This window comes from Ceratotherium simum, chromosome 2 (assembly GCF_057802395.1).
Source record: "Ceratotherium simum simum isolate JZ-2026a chromosome 2, ASM5780239v1, whole genome shotgun sequence".
Classification (NCBI taxonomy): Eukaryota; Metazoa; Chordata; class Mammalia; order Perissodactyla; family Rhinocerotidae; genus Ceratotherium; species Ceratotherium simum.
In genome coordinates, this window is record NC_141901.1 from 95,275,946 (window position 1) to 95,291,612 (window position 15,667).

Sequence of the window (15,667 nt, forward strand, 5' to 3'; positions counted from 1 at the left end):
TAAAGGATCACTCTGGATGCTGTACCCAGAGGACTAAAATGGGATGAGGGTAATGACAAGGAGACAGGCTAGAGTGTATTGCAGCAATCTAAATGAGAGATGAAGGTAGCTTGAGCTAGAGAAATAGTGGGGAAAGTGGTGAGAAGGAGTCAGATTCTGGATATTGAAGGTATGGTCAACAGAGTTTTCTAACAGATAATATGAGGGAAATAGAGGACTTAATGATAACTTTACAGTTTAGACTTTGACTGCTGAGGGAATGGAGTTGTCATTTAATGAGCTTGGGAGGAGCAAAATGGGGGGATCAGATGGTCAGGATCTGACCAGTTAAAATTGACATGCAAATTAAACACTCAAATGGGGAGATAAATAGGCAGTGGATATATGAGCCTGGAGTTAGGGGAATGGTCTGGCATAAAGAAGTAATTCAGAGGTCGTCAGCACTTAAGTGGTATTTAAAAGCATGAGAATGGATAGAATAACATTGGGAGGAAGCACAGATAGAAAAGAGAAAAGGTCTAAGGACTGAGTCTCAGGGTATTCTAATATTTTTGGAAGTAAAGGCACCAAGAGAAACTAGCAGAAGACACTGAACGTGCACGACCACTGGGACAGGGTGAGAACCATAAGAGAGTGATGTTCCTGAAGCCAAGGTGGAGAAAGTGACTCAGAAAGGAGCGATCAACTGTGTCAAATGCTGCTGCTGAGGACTGAGAACTGATCACTGGAGCTAGAAACAAGGAGGTCATGATGAGTTTAACAAAAGCAGTTTCTGTGGAGCGGTGGAGACGAGCACCCGCTGGAGGGCAATCAAGAGCAAATATGGGAAGCAAAACAGATAAAAGCAAGTGTAGACAACTCTTCGGAGGAAGTGACTGTAAAACAGCAGAGAAATAGGGTTGGTAGCTAGAAGGGGAAGTAAAATTAATTTTTTTAAGATTTTAAAAAATAGCAGCATGTTCTGTATGCATGGGAAGATTCAGTATAAAGCAAAGAAACATGATGTGTGAGAGAGAGGAGATTTGCTGGAGCAATGTCTGAGTAAATAGAATGAATGAGATAGAGTGTGCAAGTTTGCTCTAAATCAGCAGAGAAGATACAGCTGTGAGTAGGCTGGTAAATGTACTTAGAGATAGCCTGTAGAAATTTCATTCTCATTGCTTCTGTTTTTCTCAGTGAAGTAGGAGGCAAGAGCATCAGATGTGAGAGAAGAGGAAGGGGAAGATGTCAGAGATTTAGCATCCTGATAGGAGAGCAAAAGGCCGAGTGTAAAATAGTAGGATTGCCAGGCAATAAAAAGAGGCCCCCTGTGGTTGCAGATCATGAAAGTAAACTGAGAGCAGTCACGGGGCTTTTTATTTTTCTCCAGCTAGTTCAGCAGCTCAAATACAGAGACGGAAGAGATGGAGAAGTTGCTTTAACCAGAATTTCATTTGAGCCACATGAGTGCAGTGGAGGGAAAAAAAGGCAGGAGAGTGCCTATAATGAAGGAATATTGAATCTAACGGAATGAGGAAGAAAGTCAGGACATGAGAAGGGCAAGGTGGATTGTAGGTCTTGGAGCGTCTAAGAATTGTTAGAATTGGGCTACCTTAACTCTAACAGTCTTTCTAAGGGTATCTTAGAGGGAATGAATTGTAAAGACAGAGGAGGTGTTCAGAGAGTCGGGCTGCTCAGAGCTGAGATCATGGTGTTGGGCAGCATGACAATGTCCGGAGGATAACTGTGGAAGTGGACGTCTCAGGTGGGATGGAGATGAAAACCATTGGCAGAGAAGAGGTTTAGTAACTGAGAGGCCAGTGTTGGAAGGATTATCTATGCAGATATTGAATCAGAAAGAATCAACACAAGAGCAGTGCTGGAGATATTGGTAGCGAGCCAAGAAATCAAATTTTTAGGAGTAAGAGGGAGTGATCCACAGTTCTTAAATAATTGCCCAAGGCGGGATAACAGGTGGTGTATTCTACTTGCAAGAGATTTAAGCTGGGAATGGGGGCGGTTAAGACGAAATCAGGGAGAAAGTTATAAATGAGTCATTTGCAGCAGTAGCCTTGTGTGTAACTCTGATTATTTCCTTAAGTCACATTATCCTCTAGATTGTCCTTTAGGAGTGTGGCATCTGTTTATAATTTCACCAGAAGTGTATAAGAATGTCCTTTTTAGTGATCTTAGCTAACAACAAAAGTTATCAGTTTAAAAATCATTGCAAATTTTGAATGCAAAAATTGTATGGAACTGTTTTTTCATCTTGTTTCATTCATTACATTAACATCTATTGGGTGCTTACTATGTGTCAGGCATTATGTTAGACTCTGGATTTGTCCCTGTTCTCATGGAAGTTACAATCCCACCAGAGAAAGGCTTTAAACAAACAATTGGCATTGTTTCAACTGTGAGAGAAGAGAAATACTGGTTCTATAAGGAGGACCTAACCAGCGTTGGGAATCAAGGAAATTCTTTAAGTATTAAGCTGAGTCTTGATGATCAGTGGAAGTTGGTTAAACGTTTTAAAAATTGTTTTTGGCTATTTTATTTCTTCATTTTTAGATTTTCTGATCATGTACTTTGCACCCTTCTAATTGAAATTGCATCTGCTTTTAAATAGATGATGTAAAATTTTAGATGATTTTTCTCATGGTGTGTCTTGTAACAGGACACTAGTGAAATGCTGTCTTTGCAATGCTGTCTTTCTATAGCCTTGTACCCTTTTTCTCCTCTCCCCATCTCATATTCTGGTAACAGACCCTACCTTCCTGGCCCCAGGGGTGGGCATATGACCGTCGGTGAGCTAATGATGTACCCAACAACGTGGTCCAAAGTTGGGCACTTCATCAGCCCAAGTAGGATCCTTCCAATTAACTGAAGCTGATTGGGAAAAGTTTGCTTCCTTTTCCAGGAACGAATCTCTAAGGATATAAATCCAGAGCTCCCTGTGGCTGTAGTCAGATGCTTGTGGGAGTAGGTGGCTTGGGAGAATGAAGTTAACTCACAGAGAGAAATAGAAAGGAGATATTAAGATGGAAATGGAGAAGGAGGTGGGAGAGTGAGAACAAGGAAGGGAGAGGCAAAAGGCAGGGACTAGAACAGTCAAGTTCTTGCACGCAGCCACCCGAGGCCAGGCCAGAGGTCTGGCCAGCCCGGCTTCTGTTGTTTAAGTGAGCCAAGAGAGTCCCAAGGAGTCAGGCTAAGGAGTCCTCGAACACCAATTAGCAACCAGCAGAGTGCCTTGTTGAATAGGTTAATAACATTTTCTTATTTAATTTAGTACCTGACACATAGTAGGAACCTCATAAATATTTGTTGAATGAGTGACTCAAGGAATAAAATTGTTAAACTAGTATACAGAAAACACAGGGCTTTGTTGTTGATGTTTTGTCTCGTCTTGTTTTTTGCAGCCCTGGAAAGATCCTAAACTGGTGGTGTCTGGACAGCCTCAGGAAAGCAAGACAAGAACTGATTCGGAAATAGCAAGCACATCATGGCTGCATGTTTTAATTTGATTTTCAGAGATGAGATACGTTTGGACTTACATTTATTTAATAAATGTCCTATCATAATGTTTCTTCTGGAAGCCTTCTTCCTGTGGTTTCTTTTTTTTCCATTCTGTGTGCTGATAGATTAGTAACCTCCATTTGCCCTTCTTCCTGTTGGGTGAACCAGCTAAGGGGCACCGTTTGGGGGTGGAAAGAAGGAACAGGGAGAGCCACCATTTCCCCGTGCCTGGGAGTATGTTTTTGCTGCTCTCTGTGATTAGATATGATTACAAATGAAGACCCTCCACTCAAACATAGAGGAGGAGGAAGACAAAGAACCGCGCGTCCTCTGTACATGGCTAAACACAGGGGTAGAAGGAGTTAGTGGAGCCAATAGAAATGAGTCTGGCAGAAATGAAATTTTTCTTTATTTACCACTTTTAAATAAGGAAGGAGTCATCTTTCACCTTTATTTCTTACTAGTGTTCAGCCGAAAAAATTCCATTAGAACATAAAACACTACAAAATAGATAGCAAAATATATCCTTTTGCATTGCAATAGAAACTTGCAGTTGGCTTTGCTTTAATACTAAAAAAATTATAAGATAAAGCAGAGGAAAAAACCATGAAGTTACTCCTAAGGCCTGTCGTCTATAATGCGACCACAAAGCTGACACCACAAACTTGGCATAGGCAGCTTTCCTCTGAGAAGCACTTTCCTATCTTAATTTTATTTATTTATTTATTTATTTTTCCCCCCAAAGCCCCAGTAGATAGTTGTATGTCATAGCTGCACATCCTTCTAGTTGCTGTATGTGGGACGCGGCCTCAGCATGGCCGGAGAAGCGGTGAGTCGGTGCGCGCCCGGGATCCGAACCCAGGCCGCCAACAGCGGAGCGCGCACACTTAACCCCTAAGCCACGCGGCCGGCCCAGCACTTTCCTATCTTTATTTTGTCTCTACACATAGTGTGATAGCATTGCCTTGAATCAGAAAGTTTCCTACGTATTTGGACAAGTTGCTCAACCTCTGGAAGCCTGTTTCCTCTTCTATAAAATGAAGATAGTAATACCTACCCATTTGACAGGTTAAGAAGATGAGCGACATCCAGATTAAGTGACTTTGCCGGAGGTAATAGCACACGGCTGGCAGAAGCAGAAACTGGAACTCAGATCTTTTGTCTTTTTTTGGATTCCTTGAAGGATATGGTAAATAATTTTATGTATAGGTATATAAACAATTTTGGGAAAATTGTTCATGTATTTTGTAGAAGTTTTTTGCAAAAATAATGACAATTTTGTAACACATGATGCAGGCTCATTATAAATAACACAAGCAATTTTTTAAAGTGTGTAATAAAAAATCCAGCCCACGTTCCTCTACCCATTGAGATGAACGTAATAGCCAACAACTCCCGTGCACATGTACACAAACAGATTAAAGAGCAAATTTCTGCTTGTATCTGTCAGCATTTCAGGCAAAGGCCCAAACCCGAAAATGGTAGATGTGAAGTTCTTCTGTGTCCTGTAGAAACATGGAAATGCTGCTTAGAAGAGACTCCTTCTAAGGGTTTCTAGCTTCAACCTCTTAATTACTTCCTTTTTTTTCAATCCTTGAGGGATCTTTTAAGAAAATCAGTCATTCATTCTAAATTAATTTTCCTCATTTGTCAGTCTTCAGATTTAGTTCTTTCATTTCAGAAATTTTTTTCTATTAACCCTTGAGGATCTTTTCTGATCCTTTTGAAGAATCTCTACGTCAAAAACACCAAGTACAGTTATGATTTATCATCTTTTTTCTTTAACTATAATTATCTCCTTTTTCTCTTCATTCAAGGCAATCGTTTCAACCCTTTCCTCCATGTCAGTAATTTGGATATGAGTTGTGTACATTCCCTTCTTGGTGTTTCCCATTGATTTATCATTACATAATGGTGTTATTTTAGTAGCACAATTTTTTTCTAGTCTCCACAATTTCCTGTGTTATCTTATCCTCTTGATTTATCAGAACTTTCTTTTTACCAAATTCATACTTATATTAATCCTTTTATAGGAAGAAATGATCACAAGCAATTGCCTTCTGACCCTTGATTTAGATTTTTTCCAGTCTCAGTTGTGCATTTTTCTTTTTCATATTATGTTTCCTTCTTTCAACCTTTTTTATTATAGGGTGTTTGCATAGTTGCCATACGATTTTTCATATATATCCAATGTTAATATTGGCTACTTTGAACGTGTATTTTATTTATTCTGATTTTCTGTCCATCAAATCTCTAAAATTCTCTTCCCACCTTATCTGGACTGTCGTTTGGGAATGGGGGATGGATTTGGTGAGATATCAGCTTGCATTTAGTGCAGTGTCTGCGAGAGGGCCTTATTATGTTCTTTCTTTTGATATTTTGTTAACTATCTCATCATTATTTACTTGTCTTGGAGAGGGTATATTCTATTCAGTGGGGGTATCTTTAGGTCTTCAATGTTACCGCCCCTTAACATGGAGCACCTATACTTCATCAGACTCAGTCTCTGCTGGTTGTTAACTTTGTCCATTTTTCCCATCTCCTCAAAGCTACTTCTATTCCATCCAAGACAAAAGGGAGAAAACAAAAGATCAGAATTTGATTGACCCATTTTCTTTTCCTAGAACTGATTTTGTGGAGTTGGGGCCAGATTATGACCCAGCAAAGCAAGGCTCAGGCTTTCTTCTTTCCATGGCTACACATATTTTTAAATTTTATGTTATAAGGCATTGCCCCTTTTTCCCTGTGAGATTTCTTATGATAGTCTTTTGCTAGTTTTTGTTCGTTTTACTACTTTTTTTCTCATTCAATTAAGTACTAGAGAGGGAAGTTCTGTGATTCATCTCCACTCTACCATTTTTGCCCAGGCATTATTACTGGAAAAAAAATTATCCTTCACTCAACATGTTTTTATATTTCATTCATTCAACATGCAGTATCTATTTATGAAACATCTACTTTGTGCCAAGCATTGCAGCCACACTCCCACAGGCCAGAGGAGAAAAAGATTTCCATGATGAAATATTGCATGATCTCTTTCTCAAACCTCTGCAACCTGTGTCAGCCAGCCCTTTTGATTTATCACTTCGGCAACTCATGCACATTTCAAGCCCCCTAGTTAATCACACATACCCCCAACCTTGTCTCCATCACCAGCCAGGACTGCTAGTCTTTCTCTCCTCTCCTCCAAAAGCTTTGACAAAAGCAGAAAGATCTCTATACCAGAAAGGAAGGCTATCAGTACAAATAACTGTGGAACTGAGACCACAAATAACAATAAAAGCAATTGGTATAGGCCTCAGAGATACAGATTGATATCCATGTGTGGATTCTAAGAAAACAAGAGAAGCAAAGAAATTCTATTTTATTAACTAAGTAGGTATCTATGAATTGTGTGTATCCCCAGGATCTCAGCTTTCAGACAAGTCCCTCAGCCTCTGCAAACATACAGGGAAGGGAGCCAGGAGTGGCAGAGATCATGGACCACGCTGGGTCTACCTTGAATATTTAGGGGGGAGGAGATGATATGACCATTAGTTTTATTTCCTGCTCGTGCAAAGGGGATTGTCAAGACTAAGTGTGGTTGGCAATCTCTTCAATTCTTATTGAGCAGATCAATAAGATAGGGGATGTTGTCAAGCAGCATAGCACTTCCCAGATTGAGTGCTGCAATGCATGTGGTGGGGTACATGCCTGGTGTGCAAAACTGGAATGTCTTAGTGGAGCAGGTGAACACATGGTATTTGTTCTCTAATCAGAAATACAAATTTCTGCATGATGATACCCCACTATTAGTAAAGTATTTCTTTGCGGTAAGTATAGCCTGTAATAGTCTGTTATACAGTGATATCTGATCATTGGTTGCAGGGAGCCCCACGCCCCTCTTCAGAAGATTGCTTTATATGTGTGTGTTAACCTATAGATTGCTTCATATGTGGATGGTAACGTTTCAATGTATGTTAAACTTCTTGCTTTGGCACTTTTGATGGTGTCTTACATTTTATGGAATTATTCCCACTAAGCAAGTGTGGAAATTGATGTATTTCTGTATGTTATAAGAAGTGTAGCAGAGGCTCCCTGAGACACTATAATCTATAGTGTCTATAGTCTAGGAATAAGTTAGTATTGTTATACACTAAAGAATGTGACATGATTGTTTTATTTTTTAAATGTCAGTCAGTCAAATATAATACCTTCCTTAGATACATGATTAAAATAACCAGGAGAAAACGTGAGGTTTTCAAAATGTCTTATGTAAAGGATCTAGGACTTTTCAGACTCCACTATCTGAAATTTTATATCAACCTCCAAATATCTAATTAAGGGTTTGAAATGTAAACACTTTGGGCAAATAACTCATTAAATTACTGAAACTTCTACGTGGATGATTATGGTAGTTTTCTATTATTCTTGATGCCCAGCATCTAAGCTTTCTTCTCCTGATGAAGAACTTTGATTTTCCAAAGAAAAAACTATCTCTCCCTTGCTTTCTGCTCAAACTCATGGGAGGAACATATGGTTCAATCCTAATTTAAATACATCCTATATACAATTAGCATAACACATCAGCTGGACACATTCAGTGCTTGGCTCCTGAAGGGCAAAGAAATATTCCCAACTGGAACATTTATACCAGCTCTCTGCTCCTTCTTCTCAAGGTCTGGAGCTAGGGCCAGCACAGCCAGGGCTGTTACAGGAAATTTCTTTTATAGGAATCCATGGGAGCTTGAAGTAGAGGAAAATTTTCAGTAGAAAGTCAAGAAAGGGACTGAGATATTAAGCTAACGTATAGAATCTAAGAAGTTACAAAACACGGAACCTCAGCCAGGCCTCAACAGTTGGAATATATATGTGAGAATCAAAAATCAAAAAACATGATAGGTTAAGCAGGTACCAGAGAGAAGGCTGTTGTCTAAAGACTAGCTTTTTTCATCTTTTTGCAGCATTAGGATTAGAAAAGTCAGCTGCATTTAAATGTAAACATCAAGTATCCCCTTGTTATACAGCGACAGCTAAATTATAAAATATCTGTAGGGCTGAAATAGGCATTCACAGATCATTGTAAATCTGATCTTAATGCTGTCAGGTACTGTACTGTAAACTTAAGCCTTACATACAGCATAAGAGGAATCACAAGAGATGAAGGTCTGGGGATTAGAGCATCCCTGGAAAGAATCTGTACAGTGATATTTTCAGAAAGCGTTGCAGAGGAACACAGCGGTGGTTTATGATTTAGTAACGTAGACATCCTGGGAAAAGTTTGGGAGAAACTAAAATGCTGTTAATTGCAATGTTGAGCCCCTGCCCCTTATGCAGACCACACTCAAATATTACAGCTTCAAACTCAGGCACGAGCAAAACGGAAGAATGAGAACCTTCTCTTACTAGACAGTAAGTACAAGGCGATAGCCTCAGAATCATAGCTCTGCTGAACTCCCTCATTATTAAGTTGTATTTTTAATGATCAGAGGCACAAAGGATGTTGGCTATTTAAGAGCCCCTCCTTCTCTTCAGCACCCAGCTGCAGAGACCTCAATCCCCGACAGCACTTGGACAGGTGTCCCAGCAACAGCACTTCCTCTGACCGAGTCAGGCCCCAGGGCTTCTCATCCCCTCATTTCCTTTCTTTTTCTCATCTGTCACTTTATTCCTTCTCTCTCTTTAGACATTCCTCCAACTGGACCCACATATGTCTCTAAGTCCTGAATTCTCTGTGTCCTCCTTCCTCTGCAGAAGACCTCTCATAGCCACTTTGATCAGGGTTCACACCTTCTGTGCAAGCCCTTTTTCTGTGCGATTGTTGCACAATTAGTTCCCTTCTGGGTTCTGACTTTCAGAAGAGTCCATCATTTCTCTCACTCTTTTCCAGTGTCTCCTCTTTTGCCCTAGAATTTGGCTGTTCCTTCATTCCTCAGCATATCTCCTAATCTTAGCAAGAATAATTTTTCTCATAATTTTCCCTCCAGGAATACAGCTAAATATTTGGCTCTATAGAAGTTGCTGTAGACACTGGCCCTTGCTTTTCATTGCTCTCACTTTCCTCCTTTCTAGCACAACTTGGATTTTGCTCAAGTAACCACCATGACCCCACAGCACCATGTGCTTCACAGGAAGTTAAGGCCACTTGGGAGTCAGCTCCAGTGGTTGAGTCCTAATTAGTGTAAGCCAACTGCAATCATCTCATTCCTTTTCCCAAGCACAGGCTTAGAGAAGGGAATTTGTTCTGGCAGATGAGACATGAGAGGAAATCTGCTGGGGGACTTATGGGAAAACAACTTCCATGGTCTTAAGAAGACCTCAGGTGAAAGCCACTTTTCTTCTAAATGCCATCATCATGCTTGGATGTGAGGCCTGGACCTGTGGCAGCCATCTCGTCTCCAACCTAAAGTTAGAGCCCGCATTGGAGCAAGGAAGAACTGAAGGAATCAGAGAAGCAGAGCTGGAGCCCTACCACCCCGCCCATGGACCTCCATACTTCCCCTTACGTGGGATAATAAAGGTCCTTGCTGTTTAAGAGAATTTGAGTCAAAGTTTTCTGTCACCTTCAATCAAAAGTATCCTAATTGATACAAATACCATCTACTTTGGAGAGAGCCAAACTGTAGCTCCACCCCCCAGACGACTTAGGCCAATTGATTACTTGCTCTAAGCTTCATCATCTTGATAGATATAACCAAAAGATCCGTGTGAATGCAAATGAGGGCATATTAAAATGTGAATCCTGAGATTCTGACCCCATCCTTCCTGATATCGGGATGACAAGTCCTGGTCCCCAGTTGTCTGTGTGACCCTAAGGGAGCTTACCTGTACTGATGAATCAGCCTTGGCTCAGAGCCCACAGTGCCAGGCTTGAAGTTCCACGTAGCCCCATCTTCAGTGGGAACTTCGTCCTCATTCTGTGTCTTCTTAGTTTTTAGTGGAGCTAGAGACCTATATGCCTGGATGCTGATGGACCTGAAATACCACCTCAGCACCTCTATGCCAACGATCTCTGTTGTCTTTCTTGCAAAATAAGGAAGACTGCCCCTTGGGTGTTTAGTTGAGGAGGTTCCCACAACATGGTTATTTGAGTCCCAAAGAACTGTTCATTGTAGACATCCAACAGCAAAATTGCTTGTGCTCCGAGGGGTTTCAGCATCCAGAGACATAACTTGCAATTCACAGCCGGAGTCTGTAGCAGATGTTGCAGACTGGTTTTCTGCACTCTAGAGGCTAGAACATTAAAAACAACAATTCTCAGACCCCTTTCTTCAGCTCAGGTTCTGTACATAACCCAGCTTCTCCAAGCAGAGGCACCCAAGTGAGATTTAGAAGAAAAGAGTGGTGATGTGAAGGCTACACCTGCTGCTTTTGCCGTTTTTGCTGGCTAGCGTGGTCATGGAGGCATAGGATTTTCTGCAGCAGTGATAGCAGGGGTCCCTGGCTTTGTGGTATCAAGAGTCAGGGCATGGGGCATTTATTTTGCTGGTGTGGATCATGGCTGAGGTTGAATGGAGCTGGAGCCAACAGTGGTGGTGGCGTCTTCTGGCTCTTTGGCTTGCGGATGAAGTGCACTGTTCTGCTTCCAGCAACTTACTGATTCCTCCATTCCTGATCGTGGTGTGACAACAATAGCTTTGACTAGCTAGTTCTACAGTATTGTTCAGGATGTCATTCCTAGAAACTCAGCTTAATTCTGGGTCCTCTGGTCCTTCCAACATTTTTGTAAGCATCTTTGTTAAATCACTTTCTGGTTAAAGTAGTTTCTATGATCTTGAGCTGAAACTCTGATTGATATACAGCCTGTTACTTTCCAGGGTGCAAACAAACCAACAGAATAGCTGGGTGAGAGCAAATCCCATTACCAAAACCACACTGATACCCAGAAGAACCCAGCATGTCCCTCTGAAGAACAGGCCATATTGCTATGTTTAGCTTGTAATGCCAGATTTCTTCATTCCTTATAGCAATTTTACTCTCAGGGGCTCTATTTTGTTCTTGAAAGCTGGCATCTGTCAGGGTCACATGAATTTGTCAAACATATTCATATATACTTGAAATTCAGTGACTAGCAGGTTTGAGCCCTTCGCCCAGAGACTTTCAGCATCTGTGTGGATCTGTGGGTGTAAATGGACACAGTAGGGGGTGTGTATCAGCTATTTCCACTTGCCAGGAGCCTCTGTGCCCTAGATCCTGCCTAGACGGATAGAACTGTTCCTAACTTTACTTCCTAGGAGGATCTGCTCCACAAAGATACTCTGTTATAGCTAGGAAACAGACATGCTTTAGTTGTTATGAGGACCCCATAAGACAACACAAGTGAAAATGCTGAGTGCTGTACCTGGACCACAGTAGATGCTAATAAGCAGTCTTGTTCCCTTATTAGTTCAGTTTGGGGTAAAGTAAGTAATCTGAACAATTTTTATAAAACGATTTGTGATTATTGTAAACACTGCCCTGGGATTGTTTACTGAGCATGATTTAACATTATGCATAATTTTCTTTTTCATGCATTTTTAAGTTCAAATGCTAGAAAAAATCACTTCCAAGTAGTCTATCTCTAAATCGTATTTCACAAGATTTCCTAAATGGAGCTCACCATTTATCCATCAATTCAACAGATATTCATCCAGTGCTTTGAGTCAGGTCCTGTTCCAGACATGGAAATACAATAGTAAAAAAGCAACACGGTCTTACACTTACAAAGTTTTCACTCTGGAGGAGGTTACAGATAATGAATCAAGACATAAACCATTCCTAAGTTCATGCTATGGCCTAAACCAATAACTTTTCTTTCTTTCTCTCTCTTCTTTTTAATTTCACTGCAATCGCCTTCCTTTTTGCCTTCCTTCTTTCCTTACTTTCAGTTAATGGTACCCAATAATTAGTTATTGCCAGACACTTTTCTTGGAAGTAGAGATATGTCAGAGAACAAAAAAGACAAACATTCTTCAGTCTTGGTGCTTATATTCTAGCTGGAGAAGATAAACAACAAATAGTTGAAAATAGATGGATAATGAAAATAGCACATAGTGCAATGAAGGAAATAAAATAGATGATTGTTATAAAGAGACTGAAGGATAGGAGGGCACTGCCTTAAACAGATACGGTGGTCCGGCATGCTCAGCACTGAAGGGTGAGGAGGGGTCAGCATTTGAAGAGCTATGAGGAAGCATTACAAGCACAGAACAGCGAGTGCAAAGACCACAGGGCAGGGACTTTAGTTCTTGAAGAAAGAGAAAGGAGGTCAGTGAGGCTGGACCTCGGGGAGCAGAGGGGAGAGTGGGAGAGATGCGATCACGGAGGGGCAAAGGAGGCCGTGTGGGAACTCTTAGGGCAAAGTAAGAAATTTGGACTTTGTTATAGATGTGTCGCAAGACATCCAAATGACCCTGATCTCATATGCTTGTCTTTTCCATCTTCAGATCCTTTGTGGTTCCCAGACTTTGGGATTCCCTGATATAGGATATGCATGTCAGAGTGTAGCAGAAGGCCCACATAAGAATGTCAACTTTTTTTTGTCAAGTCAGAGCATTAAAAAAAAAGTACTACGATTTACTATCATCAACTCATGTTTTTAAAAAAAGAATATTTTCTTTAATACCAGTGAAGCAAAAAAGTAGGAAAGACATCATCTCAGAATTTCTTATCAGATTTTGAAAATTAGCATTATGAAAAACTCACTGTATTGTCCTTTTTCTTTCTTATTTCACCTTAGACCAGTAAATGACACGTGTCCTTGGGCCAGAGTTTTGGAAATACTTTTTGTTATATTCTTCTATTTCATCTTTTTCCTGTAATTGTTTTACTTTTTAAACTCTAAAACATCTTCATATTTTATTTTCATTTCATTCCTTCAATGTACTCATCAAAGGATAGCCTCCTACTTAAGCTCCTAGGCTTAAGAAAATGATTCTTAAAATGAAGGCATTCCATACTCCTAGATTTTTGGATGAATGTTTCTAATTTGGACTACCACGTCTTTGGGAATGGACTAACATTATACCTTCTTATAATGGTATGTTAGTCAGGGTTCTCCTTAGAAACAGAACCAGTAAGATATTGAGATTTATTATAAGGTGCTCATATGATTACAGAGACTGAGAGGTTCCACGATCTGCCATCTGCAAGCTTGAGACCAAGGAAAATCAGTGGTGTAGCTTGAAGGCCTGAGAGCCAGAGAGCCAATGAAGTAGATTTCAGTCTGAAGCCTGAGAACCAGGAACACGACGTGCACAAAAAGGTCAGTCTCCCAGCTCAACAGTCAGGCAGAAAGAGATCAAACTTCTATCACCTTTTTCTCCTATTCCAGCCCGCAATGGATAGGGTGATGTCTACCCACATCGGGGAGAGTTATCTGTCTTACTCAGTCCACCAACTCAAATGCTAATCTCTTTCAGAAACCCCCTCACAGACGCATCCAGGAATAGTGTTTAACCAGCTACATGGGCATCCGATGGCCCAGTCAAGTTGGCATATAAGATGAACCATGGCAGATGTATATGCTGTAGTATAAAAAACTTCTGCTACTTTGCCTCCCTACCACTGGCTTTCATGAATTGGAAACAAGCTTTCATTCTTTTGTCAGTTACTTCTGATGGGATGCAATCAGTTGTCCACGCCCCAAAAGAGGCCTCCCCTGGAACGTAGGATGTACCTTGGAGGCTCTCTCAGGTAGAAAATACAACCTGTAAGTCATTAAATACCAGAAAACATTTCTTAAAGCTTCTACTTTATAAAATGTGTGTTTGGCAAAATGCTTGGATTTTTAACACACATATTTTTAGTCTCAAAATTTTTTGTGATTATCTCCTCAAAAAACAATAACTTAAATGTCTAATTAGCAATAGACAAATAATCTCATTATTTTTAATGAGAGAAAACCCACAAAATAAAAGTATCTTAAGAAAGAATATTTTGGAAAATAATATATACGCTTTAATTCCTAATTAATTGAAAATACTAGTACTCAGTAAAGTGTCATAAACCTCATATTACTTCATTAATGCTTCAAATCCCAAACAAAAATATTGAATATTTTATATGAAACAAAAAAAATCATAGCCATTGAAATTGCTGTGGTGTCATTATCAATTGCAAGTCATTATGTGTACTTTGTCATGCTCCATAAACATAGATTTAAAAACTAAATAGCAATAGAATTTTTAGCTTGATGATTCAAGGAAAACATGGGCAGTAAGAAAACAAATCTATATTTTCCACATACTTCTTCCCTAAAGCACTTGAGAATTCTATTTTTAGAAAATTTTTTTTAACAAAATCAATCTTTGAAAAAGAATGTAGTCATTTATAATGGTCCCAGATTTAATACAGAGTAGGTAGTGACTATTATCTAGTAGACATCTTTAGAACCAGAAGACGGGGTTAGTGTCCTGGTTCTGCCGCTTCATTTTATGTGACATTAGGCAAGCTATTTAAACTGTCTAAATCCTAATTTCTTCTTTTTCAAGAAATGATAATATCCAAACTTCTTCATAGTGTTACTATAAGGACCCAAAGAGAGTATTTATAATAATACACTTTGTAAACTTAATCAAATGTTAGTCATTCTAATTATTACATGAATGAATAATTCTTATCTCTTTTATGTATCTATAATATGAATTTACTTCCTTGCTTTTTGCCCTGCCACGTGAGATTTAATGTTGGGCATTGGTTTTCAGACTGGGTTGTGCGTCTCTCTGAGAGCACATAAACACCCCAAATGGTCTATGGTCACTGACAGTTGCAAAGGAGTCAACCTCCAGGTCTTCTACTTCTGTATGTATCCTTTTCTAGCATCATATAGTTCTTATTTCCCCTCTCCCTTTTCATGATAGCCTTTCTGTTATTTAAAAATATACATATATATGTATATATGTATATATAAAGTCTTTGCCCCACATCCATCCAGAATCTTACCATGATACACTGCACCAGAGTGTGAAAACTGGGGGAAATTAAATAAAGGAAGATTTGAAAGTATTATTTTAGGGAAAGATTTCTTTAATGCTTAATCAAGGCACCAAAGGGTTTATAAGATGAGATGACATATGTAAATTGTCTAGCACTATATTTGTCCCATAACTGGTGCTCATTGAATGTTAATTCCTTTTTCTTAATTCATGTTTCAAAACCCTCCTCACTTAATGGAAACATTGAATAAGTGCGTTAGCGGAGTGGGGATTCAGTGTAT